At 40.4% G+C, this 5,597-nt stretch overlaps 1 long non-coding RNA gene across 2 annotated transcripts; it reads left to right on the top strand.

The window, feature by feature from the left end:
* The first annotated feature begins 295 nt into the window (after positions 1-295).
* Positions 296-5,260, top strand: LOC147756310 (uncharacterized). Of its 2 annotated transcripts, none has more exons than XR_015325629.1 (2): positions 296-3,523; positions 4,460-5,260. It is a non-coding gene; the product is annotated as an uncharacterized LOC147756310 (long non-coding RNA). The 2 variants fall into 2 exon arrangements; XR_015325628.1 differs by having other exon boundaries at positions 296-3,567.
* Positions 5,261-5,597: the final 337 nt, after the last annotated feature.

Genomic DNA, 5,597 nt, shown 5'->3' with positions numbered 1-5,597 from the left:
GCTTGTCTTTCCCTCCGCCCTTCCTTCCCTAAACGCTCCCGTTTTTCTTTCTCGACTGGAAGCTATTGCATGCAAAGACTACGAGATAGAGCGATCAACCGGCCAACCGATTGACCGACAGTTAATTTCCTCCGCTGGCAACGATTACCATCGGTGCTGCACCCAACTAGGAACAGTCAGCAACAGCACTCATTTGCCCCTGCCGCTGCTACTGCTGCATTTGTATGTAGACTTGGCTCGCACAACGATGCTTTCTGCCTGCCTCCGCCCCTCACCCGTGACCCTCTCAACCAGAATGACAGTTTATCAGTGCCGAAGTTGAACTGGACCGTGATGCAAACAAAGCGCATACATATGTACATATAAGAGGTTACAATTAGTTGCGGTTGTGCTCGAACGATGCAGAAGCATGCACTGTCGTGCAAATTTCTATTCCAGATCATCTGGCATAAGCATGTCCACATGTAGAATCGATGTAGTATACAGTCATTTGAGGAAGATTTTTACTTATCTAATTAGTGTCACCGTTCGTGAGTTAATTTCGCTAGTGATAGGAGTGGATATACGCTGAGAAGTGTTCTTCGAACGATAGTCCACCTTAGCTTGAAATGTGACGAGGTCTGTGCATAAAATCAATCGATTTGTCATCCTTTCAGGTGACTTCCGTGCTGAAATATATATTTGTCCAGTCTAGGACGTAAGCCTAGATTGCAACGCGGAAGTTATGGCATCTTGTTGTATGTCTCGGTTGACTACCTAGCTCATCATTAAATTAAATAGTAAAAAATATGATGTTAAGAATACTTTTATTAGGGGAAGAGATGACGCCGTTTTCCACCTTTTCTGTTACTTGTTCCTGGCGCACAGAGATCGAAATGCGCAGCGGCTGCGGGAAGCAAGATACCGTAAACAGCCTCTCCAAAACGATTGCCTTCCCTAATTCAATTGTTGCCATCGAAGAGTTTTTCAGTTTCATGCGATCTATTTAATAAAATCTTCTGCGGCTCAACAGTTTGTTTCCTGAAACTTCTCACAGCGCTGTTAGACGTCACGGGTAATAAGTTTCGTCAAGTGGATAGTAGGCAGAGCCGATTACAAACAGGTGTTTTTGTTGTCTGTGATATTATCTGGGCGAATTATCTGTGGATGTCATCAGTACTGTGTCGCGAAGGCCAGCCTTCTTTCAGCGCAGCACCAATCGCTACCTTACGCTGTAGTCGGCCCGATGTGCGACGCGGCTCAGTTGCGATGCGTTATCAGAAAAAATATTAGACGCAGCATCTAAATAGATTAAAGGCAAGAACCCCACAAAGTAATAATATTTTAAAAATTAAGTTGATACTAATGCAACCTTCACTAGCGTTACGCTGTCGATTGTACTGAACGATGCTGATGTTGGGAAATTACTTATTCGCTAATCGCCTTTACGCGGTCGAGTGATTCATGCGGTTAACGACAACAATACCTAATAAAGGAATAGCACAAACGGCGTCACATTTGTTAGGCTAAATATAAGAACTAAATGGCATCGCAAATTTCACATTTTTCTTCCACTATAGAAATATAGCTGACATTATTAATATAATATTTTTGTTGTTTTCGGCAGCGATGCAATAGGTTCTGTTGCATAAAAAATAGCTTGACATTCTTTATTTAAAGCCCATGCCATGGCGTGTGTCTGTCGGCGTGATAATGCTTTCGCTATGTAACGCTAAATCTAAGTAGTTTTCAACGAAATGTCAAGCGACGCGTCAACTTGTATCGGTTTCTGTTAGCTTTCAGATTTAGATGTGTACCAGCGACGTATAAAAATAATGAGTTTATTTATTGATTCGCTATCTGTTTATGTTCGATACATCGTTATGCCGCGCCTGATGTGCACCAATAAATATTCTACAATGTCCAGTTACAACTTGGAAATGAAGCTGTTAGTAGAAAGTTCTTGTTACTCGGCTTCTTTCTCTATACGCTGATAAATTATTATATCCGACAATATGGTAATATACGATAATTTTTGTGTTAATCGCAAAAACATTTCTAGTGGTATTATTGGTAATTCCAGTCTTTGTAAGGTGGTGTTACAGCTTTCACTTAGCACAATTACATATATATATATATATATATATATATATATATATATATAAGCGAACTGGTCCCTATTAAAATGAATGGCTTTTATGTATTTAGGGTGCGTTAAACTAGAGGTAGGTTTGTCTGGCCAACGACCAAACTAAAGTCGGCCCGTAACAGCTTGAAGGTAGCGTTGCGCGATGTATGTAATCGCGCGCACTTTCATGACAGAAGTCCTCTTGAACCGAGAACGTGGATCAAAAAGATAGACAGTTATCCAACCAAAAACAATCGCCAGAGAACCACCAAACAGTGCAAAAAGCTAGAACTTACTTCCTAAGGCGCAGTTTTAGTATGGCACGACCGAGGTTGTACAAACCGATATTCAAAATCGGGCTTTTGGGATGGTGTCGCAAACAACGTTGTAGATTAGTGGACCAGTTCAACCTTGTTAATACACGGGGACGAACGTCCAAAAACTTCACGCAGGGCAAGTTGGCATTGCCTAACAAGATCAGATCAAAGCTTGATGCGAAAGTACTCTTAGCAAAGACGGACGGTGAAGCCTACCACTTTTGCCAGTTTTATATCTGCTGCATGAGCGAATTCGTAAGCAGAATCTATCTGTCTAGTACAGGACTACTTACCGGAACGAACCTATATATTAAGAAATTTGACTCTAGGCCTGATAAGTATATGGAATGGACTCTTAATATATCAAAGACTCACAGTGCACCCAAAAACCATTTCCGGCTGTCTCTTTAACCCTAACAAATTCCAGCTCTGTGTTGTTTGTACAGTCTGAGAACAAGATGTGTGTGCAATTTACAAACGGGAACCTTTGTCAGGACGTCACTCCCGCGGCGATGATCACGTAGCGGGTTCTGGGTCGCCAATAGAAAGCACGTTCAGAAAAAGTTGAAAAGCCAACCGAGTGATGCACTTAAAGGGTACGGTTTCTCATTTTGGAGCGCAGGATTAGGTCTAGTGCTTCCGCTGTAGGTTAAACTGTTGGTGTTGTCAAGCTTTTATAAAACTGTCTGGAACCAAGCTATTTGTGAATTGCGGTATTATACGGAGAAAGAATCCAACTTCGATCTCGATAACACTTCGGCAATTGCGGCTTTTATTAGGAAGCTACATTCAACAATAAACAGGGCGCTCGTAGAGTTAGCTATACGAGCACTGCGATAAGGTAAGCGTGGATTGTGTAAGGAATGAACTTCCAAAATCCTAATATGCAACATGTGAGTTTGTTCCAGAAAGACCCGTCGCCTACTCAGAAGTCCAAGGGCAGTTCTGCAGAGGAATTTGGTTAAACTGCGTTGTCTACATCAATATCTTGGACAGCCTCGACCAAGTCGGCGTTAACCTAAATAGCAGGACGGTGGCCACGGGTGTTGCGCTCGGTAGTATTGGCCAGGTGGAATGAACAACGATGAAATTATAATCGGCAAGTTACTATGCATACAGACATACACGTGTCCGCGAATACAGGTAACTGGTTGAAGCTTTAAAACTCTCATTTTGATGGTGAACAGCTCTCGCGTTTGATAGAAAAATAAATCTGTTAGTTCAAAATTGCTTAAAATGTGCGAAATTATGCAGAGAGATTAAGGTGAAACGATAATTGAGGCTTTAGCTTTTTCCATTGCGTTGTGGCATCCACACTGAGCCTACCATCATCGGTATGATAAGCCCTCAGATGATTAATGCTATTCAAAATGTTGAGAATATGCTGGTACTTGTATTATTCTGGGACAAAACCCCTAGTGATCTCATAATTCAGGCGTAAATTCTCTTTTTCCTATGATGTTGGCGACAACGGTAGAATTATAGTGTAGTGATAAATACATTAAATACCTGATAGTCCAAATTCAAGTTCGTTGTTTTACTACAAGTTTTATTATAAACCCACTGACTGACTATTCTGTAAGTTGTACGTCTTCTATACGATTACATATGCTCTATTAGCATTTATCCTTTATATTATCGATAAAAAACCTATTCTCTTAAATGATACGATAATCAGCTAGATTAGTTTGCATGTGAGAAATGTTCGTCATTGAAGAAGGTTGTCCAGGAGATGTGTGGGAGCAATACTTAAGATGTAATGACAATGTCTTCAGCTTAAATCGTGCGAAACACGATCTAAAAAGCTAACCTGAACATTTATTTCGTCGCTAATTCAAGCCTTATCGACGACATATATAATGCGACTAGTGTGATAGAATAAAGAAAGAAACAAGATTAACGTTGAAGTTGTCAACATTCGAAAGAACCTATAAAATCAATTACTTAATTTTTGACGAACTATTATTATCTGGCTGAACCTATCTTGAGATTATTACTAGACTTTACCTGTGAGCTTTTTCCCGTGTTCGTTTAGGGATTCTAGCGGAGCTTACCAAAGCGTGTCTGCTATAATATCCTACTGTAGGATGAAGCGCCAGAAGATACCTCTCTTAAAGAGGCAGCTCCGGAACACCTGACGTTATTAACACGCACACATCGAGTTTGAATAGTATAATAGATATATAATGTATAGGTGTTATTCACTGCATTGGAAGTGAAATGTTAAGAACAACGTTAGTTCAATGTAATGTGTAGTGTTCCTGGGTAACTCGTATAGCCGTCGCAAGGCATTTTCGCTTGCTTGCCCGTCCTTGATGTGATTAATAGCGGTCGAACCGCCCCTCCATATTATGACTTATAATATTTTAGCTTATTTTAATTATTAAGTTTTTCACTACCGCACTTAGTACTTAGGTTGACAACAGGACGGCCAGTTTTCACTAAGCGGTAGAAAATACTTCTGGCAGCGTCTAGGGTGTGCCTAACGGCTTAAGAACCGCACGTAAAGTTCGAAGCATTTATTTAGTAAAAGTAATAATTAGTATAGCATATGCGTATGCGCGACACCGATAATCATTTTTGCAGAGCTTTAAATAGGTCCATTGGTTGCACAGGCCGCAGTGTTCAATCTGAAAGTAGACCTAAATGGCAAGCCTAGGTTCGTACCAGGTTATAGTACGCGGTGCGAATAAAGCAATCTCAATTTTTAGTAACGAGCTGGTGACTATATAGAACAGTGCACAGGGCAAAAGTCGATTATCGATACACCACGAGCTTTGAAGGAATATCTATTTCTTACTTTATTTACATTTCAGATTCTCTTATTTGTTAGTTTTTTAAGGATCCCTAGTTAATATGTTTCTCCATTCACTGCTCTTTTCGTTTCTGTGTTACTATCAAACTAAATATACATTAATTTTATGGGAACGGCGTATCTTCAGGTAGTGGCGTTTTCCTATCAGGACTGTCAGGACAGGTATTTCTGTCCTTGTGAGTCTCTTCTATTTGAAAAGAAAAATGTTAAAGTGATTTATCGACCTCGAATTGTCTCTGAGGCGGCAGTCCAAATTGGAGATTCCTGTTCCTCTGTTCAACATATAGAAATCTTCGTTGTGTGTTTCGTCATAATTTCTTGGTTTCTTTTTCCCTGTCAGTCCGTTATTGCCCGTCGT

The sequence above is a fragment of the Varroa destructor genome, unplaced genomic scaffold (assembly GCF_002443255.2).
Source record: "Varroa destructor unplaced genomic scaffold, Vdes_3.0 BEIS01000004.1, whole genome shotgun sequence".
Taxonomy (NCBI): Eukaryota; Metazoa; Arthropoda; class Arachnida; order Mesostigmata; family Varroidae; genus Varroa; species Varroa destructor.
The sequence above is the reverse complement of the archived record's forward strand: the minus strand, read 5'-3'. Positions and strand labels throughout refer to the sequence as shown.